General features: G+C 37.1%; 1 protein-coding gene across 6 annotated transcripts in view; it reads right to left on the reverse strand.

Moving 5' to 3' along the window:
• Nucleotides 1-6,268, reverse strand: part of LOC132311073 (probable disease resistance protein At4g27220) — a 65,538-nt gene extending 59,270 nt beyond the window's left edge. For 2 of the 6 annotated variants that reach the window (XM_059808789.1, XM_059808788.1), the window contains exons 1-2: nucleotides 6,068-6,265; nucleotides 5,796-5,897 (exon numbers count right to left, since the gene is read on the reverse strand). The gene's annotated coding sequence lies outside the window, so the exon portion shown is untranslated. The other 4 variants (XM_059808793.1, XM_059808792.1, XM_059808791.1 and 1 more) reach the window with 3 other exon arrangements.
• Nucleotides 6,269-15,085: the final 8,817 nt, after the last annotated feature.

Raw genomic sequence — 15,085 nt, forward strand, 5'->3', positions numbered from 1 at the left:
AAAGAGTCGTTTTCCGTATTCAGGGCCATTTTCAACTGGATATGGTACACATGATCGATCGGATCGGTTGTTCCGTCAAACAGAATAAAGACTGGCATAGCAAACTTCCTTGGATGCGGGGCATTCAAGATCTCGTCGGTGAATGGTGAATCAACCGTCCGAGCTGCGGATCGGAGAGCTTCATTCTCTCTCTGGAGTCCAGCGGTAGCTCTGTGAGTTACGGTTCTGCCCTCCGAACCGCGATGAGTGATAGTAGCCATGGAGGGCCGGTAAGACGGATCGAACGACCGTTCCTCTATGAACTCTCTTTGCCAAGGCGACTCTACTCGACGGCGATCAACCTCTATCACTTCCTCTCGGTCGAACCTTTCCCGATGCGGATCGAAGGTTATGGCTTCATTCCGTCTAATCTGCTCATGTCGCGGATCAACGTGAGTCGATCCTTCGTGATCCTCGACTCGACGAACATTTGGCGGCAAATTGTCCATCATCCTTTCATCACGGTGGTGAGCTGACTGATTGTTCTCGTCCTGCTCGCCTTGACGCGCGATATTAGATTGAACACCTCCTTCACCGACCGGAAGTGGATGCGAAACCGCAGGTATTTGCCGATGTTGCATTCCAGCTTTCAATTCTGCATTCTCTTTTTTGAGAGCTTCAATCAAGTTCATCAACTCCTCAAGCTTTGTTTGCTGGACAGCCTCCATCGGATTGGAGCTTTCACCTATCATTATTCCTGAACGGAGTAAAGGCATTAATCTCAAGTTCTTGAGTAGATCCGAGCTTCGTGAGTGGGAATTTTTCAGATCTGGTTTCGAATTCTCCGAATTATGCTCACCGTTTACGAGATCTGACTTGTCTGAACTCTAAATCCGTCAGATCCTGCCACAATCGAACAACTCGTTGTTGCGTAGATCTGAAGCCACTTCTGCCAAAGCTTTAAGAATTGTAATTCCTCCAGAGTAGGTCACAATCGCTCAGATCTGGATCCAAATCCCAAAGATCGAGTCTCGATCAACCGAATTGGTCTGAATCCACTCGATATTCCTCATTGATCAACCAAACTTCCATGCGATTCCCACAGACGGCGCCAATTGAAGATGCAAGAAATTCATTCCCTCTTTCTCTCTCTAGAATTCTTACACTTCAACCAAAAGATCCCCCTCTTCTTTTCATTCCTTCCCTTATTTATAGATATTTACAAGATATTTACAAGATATTTACAAATATTGACGGATTGCTGGATCTGGGCCTGTTCCTCCATAAGTCCTGGTCACCTTTGATGGGCTTATTCGCGTTCGGCCCATATGGCAGTGTCTTTTTATGGGCCGACCCAGCTGTACAGACCGGATGTCGTGCTTGCAAGTCAGATCCGGCCCATGTCGTCCTGGGCCTCCTCAGTGAGCCTTTTGCTTAGGCAGTCATGAAAGGAAGACTCTCTCTTCCTTCCGAGAAGGTTGGGCCTGTAGGTGGTTTAAATGAGCATTGGGACTGTTGGGCCGTCCTACGGTTGGACTGATGACCCCTTCAAACTCTGGGCCAAATGGATCAGGTCATATATGGCCCGGTTCATTTTCGGTACCCAAACCAAACACGCTAGTCTTCTTTCACCAACAATGGACACCTTTGCACAAACTTCCTGAGCTCTCCTTTGAAATTTAGCAAATTTTTAAAACTTCCTTGAACACAGCATGAACCAAGTTGTATCGATTTTAATATTGAAGCAACTCCTAGTTGTATCTAGGTCTAGAAATTCATCCCAAACCAAATTATTAATGTGAAATCTATAGTTTGTCAACTCTATGAATGAAGCAACTTCATTTCCAACCAAATTCTCCAAGGTAACTGAACTTGATTTAGTGCACCATGCACCAATTATAATTGGAAATTTAATTCATGGGAACGCACGTAAACTCTAAAGTTTCTACAGCCTGGATATCAAATTTTAAGTCTATAATACCAAGAAGCAGACCTTGACAAGAATCTTCTGAATCAGATTTATTATAGTCACTTTCGAAGTCTTTAACTACTAGTTCATTTGCCTCCATTTGTTGTTCTTGAATGAAAAAGTCATCTTCGGTGCTTGCGAAAAATATCATTAATATTTTTAGAGACATCTTAAAAGTTAAAGACTCAAATCTTCTCTTGAGGCTCACAAGCTCCTTGCTTACGGATTTCTTTATATCACTTGCACTTGTATGCAAGCCCCAAAAGTGGGCTCACTATAGTTTATCCACTTACCCATTTTTGCCTACCAGGACTTTGGATATAGAAGACAACTACAAAGCTTGAATATGAATTCTGATCTTAGTACCTGCTCTTGAACTAGAACAAGTTGCTTCAATTTGTTCAACCACTTTCGTTATCTATGATTGATAATAAAAAAATAATGGAAAGGTAGATAGTGATATAACTAGTAGAATTGGACTGGGTTGCACAAAATGGAAACAAGGTAGTGGGATATTATGTGATAAAAGAATAACACACAGACTAAAAGAAATTTTTTATAGGACCATTATCAAACCACAGCTATGTTGTATTGGGCAGAGTGTTGGGCCCTAAAAAGAAACAAGAACAAAGCCTTCAAGTAGCGAAAATGAGAACGGTAAGATGGATGAGTGGAGTGACTAGAAGAGATAGGGTCACCAATGAAAGTGTGAGAGAAAAATCAGGTGTAGCACCCATGGGTGAGAAAATGAGAGAGAGTAAACTTAGATGGTTTGTACACATACATCAAAGGCTAGAGACGCAACAGTTAAACGAGAAAAGACTAGTTGTAATAGAAGGTAAGAGACGGAGAGGATGACCAAAAATAACATGGGATGAGGTTTTTAAAAATGACTTCAAAAAGTTAAATATAGTAGATGAAATGGCATGTAATAGAAAAGATTGGAGAGAGAGAATTCATGTGGCCGACCCATTCATGTGGGATTAAGGCAAGGATGATGATGATGATGATGAAATCCACAGTATGCAGACTGAATAATTACAGCTACCTAAGCTTCTAACAAGTTCTTTTCTGTATTAACTACTTGCTCAGTTTTCTTTCCTTTCATTATTGCTCAAGTGAACTTAAATTGTTGCATCTTTTGATTTGAATATATCACCTAATTTTTTTCTCCCCATTTTGCAATTCTGGACGGCATGTGCTGCTGAAATCTTTCTTCAACAGGCTACTTTGTGCAATTTTCACATTGGTATGTATTTGTTTACTGGCCCCTTGGTCTCCTTGTGGGCAAATTAAGAGGAGAAATGATTACAGATTGATCGAATCTAGTGTATAGTTAAATAATTTGATGTTGCAGATTCGCCGGGTCTTCTCTTGAGCCACGCTGCTTCTTGCCTAGTCATAGATCCGTACTTATCACAGATATGAAGGAGAGGCCTGATACCACTAGCAGCAAACTGGAACAAAGATAAAATTTACTTACAAATATAAGTAAGACTGTCATTGCTCCAATTATCATTGGTTGCCCCTTTTACAGCATAACTACTAGTGACATCTGATTTTCTCTCAAAAGACTTTTCAGATTCCCACACCATATGAGTGACACTTCTACCACTTCTCTATGTTATCATTTAGTAATTCCAAACCATAATCAGTACTCCTGAAGAAACAAGGATGAACTTGGACTTCATTAAATTGAAAGACACTTTTCGAGGCACCATTAATTATTTGCATCACAATTCCAAAAAGACCCGCGTAAAATTGCCTCATAGACTCACAACAAAACAAACTCCCTTAAGGGAGCACCCTTCCTTAAATTATGTGTACTCATTTACCCAACACCAATTCATTCATTATTTTAAATTTAGGACAAAATCCCTTGCCGGACAAAAATTGGCAATTAAGAATTTTCACTCACAAGAAAACCCAAAAAAGGACATCCATCGTAATTAGTAATTGAGACATCGTAATTACACCTTAAAAAATATTTCATGAAGCAGCTTGTCTTCTTTCACCACACCAAATTGGGTGCTAATTCTCTATAAAATGACTTCTTTTTTCTTTTCTTTTTTCCATCAAATCCTTTTGTAACTCTTCTAAATTAACAAAACTTGAACCTTGATACAAGCAAAATTTGGATATCTTCCAGAATTTCTCCACTACAAATTGCATGAACAAAATTTCAGTTCCTCCCTGAAAACCCAAAGTGTTAGCTGTAAAATTCCACAAAGCTGCAACTCTCACCAAGCTTAACTTTTGAAACTTCAGAGCAACCAGAGACCAACATTGTTTTGAAATTCCATAAACTCCCTAGGTCAAACCTTTGGCTTAATTGCTTGGCATGTGGAAGCATTAATTACTTTGGGTTTAACTCCTTGGAAATATACAAGTGCAGGGATAGACAATAAAGAATATAACAGAGAAAGACGAATTTATGTGGTTCACCCACAATAACAATGAGTTCAAGGGCAAAGATGACAAACAAATTTCACTAGTGTAAAAGAAAAAAATTCATATTTGAACCAAAATCTCCAAAGAGTGTATAAAACCCATGACCAAAGCTCTTTTAATTTGATATTATAATTGACACCCAAACCAAAACGCCAGGTAAGATCCTATAAATTTGCCTTACACCCTGGTTATAAAACATGTTCCCCATGAGGAAACCATGAGGAAGACCGCTCCTTAGCCCTTCCCACAGGTATAATCAATTCCTGACATCAATTCTCTTCTTCTAAAGAGGTACCAAATTCTTATTGAACAAGGATAAGATGCCAGGACTTCTTCCACAAGGATAACTATAAGAGAAAGCCTGTAAAACTAAGAAATTTGAGACAAACTCGCAACACAGTGTTATAACTATTTATATATAAGAACTTCACAGAAAATTTAGCCCAACTCCTCCTGTGGTAAAGTAATTTACTAAACCATACTTTTAGTAGACAAAATTAGATCCAATAATCTATTAAGCTCAGCTGAAACTCAAGTTGATAAGCTTTTAAGCATCCTGAGCTATATCAAAAAAACAAGCACAACTTAAGCTTGCCCGAGTATAAATTCGAACTAAATTGTGGGACAAATGATCCAATCTCAAACTTCTCTTTGCAACTCATTAATATATTGAGCTAAACTTGAGAAACCCAATATCGGGTTCATTTTACAGCCCTAAATTTTACTTTAATTATGGCTGTTCTACATAGCAGTTACAATTAATATATATATATATATATATATATAAAATGCAGTTGGCATAGTGAGACTCAAGTACTGCTTTTATTTAAGTATCATATATATAGCAAGAAAACCGTACCAAGAACAAGCTTGGAATAGAGTTCAGCTATTGTAACTGGAGCTCATGTTGGCGCAAATCCGATAAGCCCAACTGATGGCCTCACCCACCATAAACACATGTAGTGCTCCTTATAATAGTTCATATTAGCTGTTGCAGAATTTTTCGTTCATTTAAATTGCATGGACAATGAAACAATCATAAAAAATGAAAACAAATAAAAAGACCATTGCTCAATTCCAGCGGTTATCAGTTCAAGATGCTTAAAGGGCCACATCGAATTTAGACTTCAGACCTAACTCTGGTGTGGCCCTCATATTTAAGCCAATGTTCATATACACGACATCGCAAACCTTTAACTTTGCACCAAGCAATGGCTCCTAAGGAATGAAATGAAATGAAAATGAAAATATTCCCCCAATTAAATTCTTAAATTTGATCAATTCAACATGATATCGCAAAATTCATCAATAGATTGGATTTGATAAAAATTAAAATTAAAAATGAAGATTAATTACAACTGACTTATAAAAATAAGAGGGCATCTTTGAAGTTTACCTCTATTTATCTTCAATTCTGTGCAGTTACAAATTATCCACCACCGCTCGATTGCTCCGAGTGTTGAAGATGGTACAATAGCTTGATAGAATCGTGCACGAACTACGGATGAAGAAAAGCAACTTTTAAGCTCTGAAATTGCACTTTGAAAATAGATACTAGCACAGTATGGTTTCAATTGCACTGAAAATGGCTTTGAGAGATTGAATACAATATACAGAAAATATAATATATATATATATATATATACATGTATGACACACAACACATACCTTTTGACATTGTTTCGTGTACGCCTCTTATTGCTATGATTTTCACGCGAGTGAGGTCAACGAGTTTAGATAATTGGAAATAGGCAGGAAGGAAGCTCGAAAAAGACACGTAGTTCGTCGAGTAGGTCCGAAAAAGACACGTTATTTCCGAGGATCTTTAACCTAAAAAAAACAAACAAGGAATCCAAGGATCGTGGAGGTCGGGAGTTCCCATTTGCACTCTTCTTCTTCTTCTTTTTTCTCCTTTAATGAAATGACCTAAATATCCCACGTACTTTTCTCTTTCTTTTTAGGTAAAGTCCAATATACCCCCCTCAACTATGTCAACTATGTCCTAAGTGTAACTAAACCCCCTCAACTACAAATAACCCCCTCTAACTATGTGATTTATTAAGTTTTAGGACAGAGAAGGTATTTTCGGTACACTTTCGTCACCGAAAATTGGTAAAGACCTTTTTACCCTTTGCACAACAAGTTGCTATTTAAAAATGAGGTATTGTTGTAAAATTAGCTAAATAACGTGGGACCATGTAATCAGAAGAGCCACTAAAATTTTGACATTTATACAACCTTATCGCAACAAACCAATGATATTCGACAACACAAGACAATTGTCACCTCCCACAACACTCGTCAATTTCTTGACATGAAGGAAAAAAAAAATAGAGAAAAAAGAATTCAGAAAAAGGTATATACAGTGGGAGGGAGAGAGGAGAAGAGAGAGATGCTCAGCATGGTGAACAAATTTTTTTTCTCTTCAATATCAGGATTTTGGAATGAGTAAAAAGGCATGTTTCAATGCAAGAATTTAGGCATCTATAGTTCCTTATTTACTTTGACAGATCCAATTCATCACCATCCAAAGTTCCAAACCCAGTTTCAGATTTTTTTTTTTTTCTTAGTAAATAAACCCAGTTTCAAACTTCCAACACTCAAACTTCAGATTTTATAATTCAATTTTCAATTGTTCACTTCAACTGTGATTCTTGTTGTGGACATGTAAGTATTGGCGTCGTCTACAGCTACTTCTCTCTGGTCTCCGGCAACTCCTTCGTCTGCAAATCAATAAAAAAATGTGAACTCTGTGATCAGATCGATCACAATTGCCTTGAAAAGGAACCGAAGATTTTGCAGTTCCTGAGTGCAAGCCCTAACATTCTCCAAATCAACGAGGACAAGAACTACCTCCACGTCGTCACTGATCTCTACGATAGTATACGATTCCTCCGATCTCTACCATGTATCTTAAAGCGCACATTCTTTCGCAAAATTGAACGATATATATATATATATATATATATATATATATATATATATATATATATATAGGCAGAATGAGATATAGAGAGAATTGGGTCCGAGCGACAAATTTAGGAAGATGAAGATAGAGACCTTAGGGCGTGTTTGGATGGGTATTGGGTTGAATAGTAATAAGAAGGCACTATGGTCTTTTACTTTTCATAAGGGCTATATGGTCATTTAATTAAATATGGATTGTCACATGACTTGCCGATCATTGGGCAAATTGCAACCAAAGGGCTATGTTCAAGGGGGTTTTATGCTACTTTAGTAGTCTATGGGGGTATTTTGCTAAAAAGGATATAGTTAAGGGGGGTTTATTGCACTTTACCCTTTTTTTTTTTATCACTAACTTCACAATTCACTTGTTTTTTTTCTCCTTTAATTAAATGACCTAAATATCCCTCGTACTTTTCTTTATTTTTTTATCACTAACTTCACAATTCACTTGGAAAGAATTGAACATGTCTTTGCAGGCGATTTGCATTAATTTTTTTTTTTTTTTGGTTAATTTCACTGTCATCCTTCAGGTTTGACAAAATATCACTCTCAAACATCTTTCAAAAATAACTGTCACTAAGGTTCATTTCTATTTTTCCATTAAAAATATAAAAAAGACAATTTTACTCATTATTTTTTAATCCTATTTATTCTAAAATATCCATTATACCTTCAGCTATATATATATATTACAATCACAAATATATCGACGACATCTTTGTGCGATGACGGCAAAAGGCTGTAAACTGCAGCATTGATTTTTTTACCGAACTAATAAATTGGCAGTGGTCAGCAGTGATGGGTGGTGGTGGATATTCATGATCCCGTGGACGGTGGTGGTTTGGTGGGAAGGAAGACATCAAACCAAAGATTGCGGGTGGAGTTGACGGCGACGTCCGAGGTCTTGATGCCTTTGATGGGTTTGGAAATTTTGAATTAGGTAGAGCTCTGACGTGGAGGAAATGCACCACCAACTATCACCGTTCACAGCGTTGGGTGGAACTCTGAAGTTGCAACGGCGCATTTGTCGAGGTGCCTTCCGGCCGGCCGGTATGAACTTTCCATCGCAGCCATACACGGCGTGGCTGCCAAGTCTGACAGCATTGTTCTTCAGGCTGTATTTCTTGGGCGCCACTTTATTCGGCGGCACGTTAGCTCCATCTGGGTTGAGACGAGTTACCTAACTCGGTGGCAACTCAATCTCCTCGTTTTGCTCCTCTTCCTCTTGATCCTCAAACTCCATTAACATTTCTTTCACTAATACAACAACTAATTATATATAATCAATATTTTTATATATATATATATATATATATATATATATATATGTATATATATAGTATAAACCTATTATGGGTTTAAACAAAATGGGTATTGTTAACCCTAAAACCAATTTTGACGATCACAAAGCATTAACTGTGTTTTAAAGACTAACGTTTGCCTTCAGAACACATAACAGGTTTGTTACTTAAGTCTAAAAGCGAAGTGGAAATCAAGGAAAGATAAAGCCAAGCATATGCACTCCAAAGACAAAAGAAAACAAGTTATTCACTTCAAACTCCAAAGTCTGGCTTTTCAAATGGGGTAGATAGGTTTGGAGAGTGCCATAGATTCAAATGTTAAATGTTAATCTTTAAAGCCTAAGAAAAAGAGGAGGATGGAGGTTCACAGTAAGTTTGGTTTGGCCAAAAAGTGTTTCGGCCGACCGAACATGAAGTTTTAGCCGACCGATAAGGGTTTTCACAAAATTATATATGTATCAGCCGACCGAAGGTTATCCATCAGCCGACCAATATAATGAAGTCCCGAGAGCTGTAACTTTAAACAACCGTTTCGGCCGACCGACGATTGAAGATCAGCCGGCTGACGAAAGGCTTTCAGCCGACCGATAATGCTCCATCAGCCGACCGATACAAGTCAATTTCAAATCAAATGGCTACCTACGAACTTAGATTATTGACACCTCATCTCCAACAGCTATATTGACCTCCAACAGCTATATTGACTTCCTCTCTCTATAAATAGGAGCTGCAGCTTATGTTATAATATACACATCCATTGAGAGCAATTTAAAGATTAATCAAGAGCTTCATTCTAGAGCATTCAAGGCAATCATTTGATCACTCATTCCAATCTAGAGATTTGAGCTTTATTTTATTCATTTACTTACTCTAGTTGTGAGCTTAAAAATTGTAAATCTATCTTGAGAGAAATTCAATCTTGTACTTCAACTACAATCTTTTTTACAAACTTGTAAGGGTTGGTGTGACCCAAAAGAAGCCTAGGAGAAAGGTGTTCTCCTAGCAAAAAAAGGGAAGCAAAGGCTTGCTTTATGTGAAGGTTTGCTCTCCACCATTAAGGAGAAAATCTAGTGGATTGAGAAGTCTCAAGAGGGATCTTGAGCCGAGGAGTAGGAGCTTCCGAACCTCGCTAAAAATCTCCGTATCATTGTTTGCAAATTCTTATCCCTATCTCTTTTATATTTATGCTTTGAATTATTATCTACTTTAATTGACTATTGCATAATTGTTTATCTCTAGTGAAATTGTAAATTTTATTAATTGGCCATTGACTCTATTCAGCCCCCCCCCCCCCCCCTCTCTAGAGTCAATTATTGTTCAACATTTGGTATCAAAGCCTAATCTCTGAACGATCATGGCCAATTTTCATCAAAAAGGTCAATCTAATAATAGACCTCCTTGGTTTAATGGAAATGATTACAATTATTGGAAAATCAAAATGAGAGCATTTCTAAGAGGTCTAAACATCGATGCTTGGAAAGCCACCGAACAAGGTAATCACATTCTAACCAAAGTTGTTGATGGCCAAAGAGTTCCAAAAATCGATAATGAGTGGACTCAAAATGAGCGTAGGCTTGTTCAATGTAATGTCATGGCTATCACAAATCTTTATTGTGCTCTAAGCAAAAATGAATTCAACAGAGTTTCGGATTGTGAAACGGCCAAAGAGATTTGGGATAAACTTGAAATTACATATGTTGGCACTAGTCATGTTAAGGAATCTAAAATGAACATGCTTGTCCATAAATATGAATTATTTACTATGAACAACAAAGAAACAATTAGTGAAATGTATTCTCGATTTACTAACATTGTCAATCCTTTGAAGGCTCTTGGAAAGTCATATACATCATCCGAAAATGTGAGAAAAATTCTTAGATCCTTGCTTAAGAATTGGGAAGCTAAGAAGACCGCTATTTAAGAAGCGAAAAATCTCAACACACTCCTTATTGATGAGCTCATTGGTTCTTTGATGGCAAATGAGCTAGAAATGAATAATGGAGATGACAACAACGAAACTCACAAGAAAGATCTAGCTCTTCAAGCCACTACCAAGGAGGTTGAAGTTGAGAAAGCTCTCGATAATGAAGAAGAGGAAGAAATTGCACTCATCACCAAAACCGTGAGAAGAGTTCTTCAAATGAAGAAGTACCAAAAGACCAACAATCTCAAAAGAAGTGGTTCCACAAGTGAGCAAGGAAAAAGAGAAGCATCTAGTTGTTTTCATTGTGGAAAACCGGGGCACTTCAAATTGGATTGCTATGCATACAAAAATGAAAAGGAACGGAAAAAAGAAAGCCCAAGCCATGCGTGCTACATGGGAGGATGATGATTCAAATGGATCCGGAAGTGATGATGAACTCAATGAATTGGTCAATCTTTGCCTCATGGCCGATGAAGATGAGGTAAACTCTAACAATGACTCATTTGATTTAGAAACTACTTATAATGAATTAGTTGATGCTCATAATTACTTACTTGATGCTTTTAAAGAATTGCATGATGAATTAGGCAAGATGGTTCAAAAGTGTGCTAGTCTTAAAAGAGAAAACTACATTATCTCTCAAAAGCTTGAAAAATCTCTTCTTGAAAATGAAGCATTGAAAAAGGTAAAAAAATGTGAATTAGCTAAAGAATTAGCGTCTATTGATTTGGTTTCCAAAATAAGTCATTAAAAGTCATAATTGAAGATCAAATTGAGACTTTAGCTAAGTTCACAAAAGGTAGAGAGAATTTAAATCTTATGCTTGGCAAGCAAAGAAATGCTTATGCTAAGAATGGACTTGGATATGATCCTCACAACAAAGACTCTTGTTTAATAAAGAAGAGAAAACATTTGAACGACTATTTTGTTAAAAATTCCTCTCAAAGTCCAAAATGTAATTATTGTAAAAAGCTAGGACATAAGATTAATCATTGTCCTATTAGGCCATGCAAAACAAAAGAAATTTGGGCTATTAAAGGAACATATATGCCTCTTCCTAACTCCAATGGACCCAAGAAAATGTGGGTACCAAAAGAAGATTACTTAAATTCCTTTTGTAGGTTTGCTTGAAGACTTCATCATCATCCAAGGACAAGTGGTTTCTTGATAGTGGATGCTTAAGACATATGACGGGAGATCGTTCAAATTTTTTCTCAATCAAGCCTCATAAAGGAGGAAGTGTCACTTTTGGAGACAACTCAAAAGGCAAGGTCATTGGCATTGGATCTATTGGTATCTCTTCTTCCCTATCTATTGATGACGTGTTACTTGTCAAAGGCTTAAAACATAACTTGCTTAGCATTAGTCAACTATGTGATAAAGGTTATGATGTGCTTTTTAAATCGGGTAAATGCATTGTTAAAAAGAATAACAATGAAGTATTTCATGCTCTTAGAAATGGAAATGTGTATACTTTACTTTTATGTGAATTGCATGATTAAGATGTTAAGTGCCTTGTATCTTCTAATGAAAATAGTTGGTTGTGGTATAGAAGATTAGGTCATGCTAGCATGGAATTGATTTCAAAATTATATAAGCATGAGTTAGTCAAAGGCCTTCCAAAGACTAACTTTTCAAAAGATAAAACTTGTAGTGCATGCCAAATAGGCAAACAAATAAAGTCATCATTCAAAAGAAAAAAGGATATAACGTCTACAAGACCACTTGAACTAATTCATATGGACTTATTTGGTCCAGGGAGAGTAGCTAGTCTAGGTGGAAAACTCTATGCTTTTGTCATTGTTGATGACTACTCTAGATTCTCTTGGGTATTTTTCCTTTCACACAAAAATGAGACTTACACAATTTTCTCTAAATTTTGTAAAAGAGTCGAAAATGAAAAGGAGTATAGGATTAAAACCATTAGAAGTGATAGAGGAAGAGAATTTGACAATCAAGACGTTGAAAGGTTTTGTGATGAAAATGGATATACTTAGACATTGACGGTCATTCACAAAAAGATAAATAAATAAGTATGGTTCGTTGGAGTTCGTAGCCTTTCTAACTAGAGTTATTAAGCCCTAGGAGTGTTTTTACACTTAGCACCCTAAAGCCATCTGATTTGAGAGTTGTTGGCCTAACACTTGCTACATGGGTCGGTTAGAAAGCTTAAGGAACTTCGACATTGCACGACCATAATATGTATATAAAATAAGTAACAAAAAGTGTATTATTAATAAAGTCATGCCTTAGGGATCCCATTTAGAAGGAAATTCAATGATTTGAAAACTTGTGTTCCTAAGATTGGATAAAGAGGGTAAAAGCCGATATTGGGAATCCAGTTCATTTTCACTGAAGTTAGAGTTTAATTTTATTTTTGAAATGACAATTGAAGTGTTTATGTAGACTATGATGATTGATGCATAATAGTTGAAATATGTTTTACCATGTTGTATATCAAGGCCTCATATATGCAAGGTAGTCTGCCTAATGAGTCTGTCTCCAATTTTCTGTTGTTCCAAGTTACATTTGAGCTTTGTAGATATTTTTGCACGTCATGATTGATGCATGTTGTCAGCATTCCATATGTTGTCATTTTTGTTAGGTTCTATATTTTGGTTTTGCTATGGGACTAGCAAAATGTAAGTTTGGGGGTGTGATAAGCGCCGAATATTGCATATTCAAGCGCCCTTATTTGCATTAGTTACATCCATTAGTTGATAATAATGCATAGTTTAGCTTTATTTGTTTGTTTTCGTTTATTTACAGGTCGGTTCCCCTGATTATAGCTAAAGGAACGGTTTTGATGATCCTTTGAAGAACCAAAGCAAGCCGTGCTGGGGACTGTTTTTGAGCCAAGTTTCTTGAGCTATCATGTGTTTAAGTCTTGTAGCATCATATTCAGAATGACGATTGTGTCGTCAGGCCAATCCAAAGTGGCTAAGGAGAAGACTACATGCCATGAGCACAAGCCTCCGCGGGCGCCCGCCAAACATCCTAGTAGCATGCCTTCCTCCGTGGGCCCCCGCCATGCTCCTGCGGGTGCTCGCCGCCCCATCGCGGGCGGGCGCCCGCCAAAACCTCCAGTACACCACTTGCGGATGTAAGCACCCGCGGGCGCTCACCATTTTGCAGACAGCCAGGCATGGGTTCCCTCTTTTCTCACCAAATGTTATCCCCTAAATTAGGGGATTGCTCTAATATTGTCTAGGGATGAGAGGCCATGAACTTAAGGGTAGTTGGGAGGCTATCTTGATGGATATAAGGCATGTATGGTTGTAAGAAAAAGACATATCTCACATTTGGCTAAGTTCTAAAGAGAGAAAGATTAGAAGAGAGGGTTTTTGTGTGGCTTAAAGGGCTGAGCTCGAAAATGGAAGAAGTCTCAAAGCTTCCTCCTTCCTCTAGTGTATCTATGGGTAACTAAACCTTCATCTAGTGAGGTGATGAAGCCCTCCCTTGTAAGCATGTTCTAGATTAATTTATATTTTGGGGATAATAATGTATAATTTTGGTCTTTCCATGACCTAGAGCTTCTCACTTGTTGTAATGGATTCTAATGTCTATAAATGGTTATTTTGAGTTAATTGTCTTGTCTTAGATGATTTCTTTTATTAACTATATTGCTTGTATTTTCATAGTGACAATGAAAATAAGGTTGTGGAATGGTTTTAATCGCATGTTGATAGAGAGCCTTGATAGTCCATTGCTTAGGTAATCCCTTTGATGGTTTATGCTTGATTCCTAACTTCATGTGCTTTATCATTTGATTAAGGGCTTGATGATCTTTTACTTAAGAGAGTATGCTTGATACTACACCCTAGTTTAGGTAGTTCAATTTATATGAACTTTTGATGGATTATTCTTGTTTTTAATTTAATGAACTTCTTGACGATTATATGGCAACAATAGGTTGCTATATAATTCTTGACCATTATATATATTGTTTCTCCCTAATTTAGTCTTTTTCTAGCATGTGTAAAGGGTTGGAGGATTCATTTCCCTTGTCTTCTATTTCTGAATTTCTTTTCACTAAAGTTCTTGCAAGTTATTGTTTTATGCATTTTAAATTCCTAAGTTTAGTGACAAACCAACAAACCTCTATATACCCTTTCATCATTCTAAAAGTGATTCTAGATATCTTAGATGCCATAAACTAGCAGTCCCAGTGATTCGACTTACCCGACCAATAGCCCTATTTTACAATGATTTGTGCTATTGCAAATGTTAATGCATAATTGTCATACCGATCACATGTCCCCAATCGGTCAAAGGTAAAACCCCATGGAATGACCATAAAGCCCTCTAAACTTCCCCAAAACACCAATTATGCCATTTGTATAATAAAGTCCATAATACCCTCTTATATAATCAAATATCATTTATGTCATACTCACAACAAAAGACCACACTACCCTTCTTTAATTAATCAATTGACATTATAAAAAGAAATATATATAAAAAGGAACAAATCATCGCGGTCTCCGTAATATA

Source organism: Cornus florida, unplaced genomic scaffold (assembly GCF_030987335.1).
Source record: "Cornus florida cultivar Cherokee Brave unplaced genomic scaffold, ASM3098733v1 CherokeeBrave_3.0.0_Hap2_Chr06, whole genome shotgun sequence".
NCBI lineage: Eukaryota > Viridiplantae > Streptophyta > Magnoliopsida > Cornales > Cornaceae > Cornus > Cornus florida.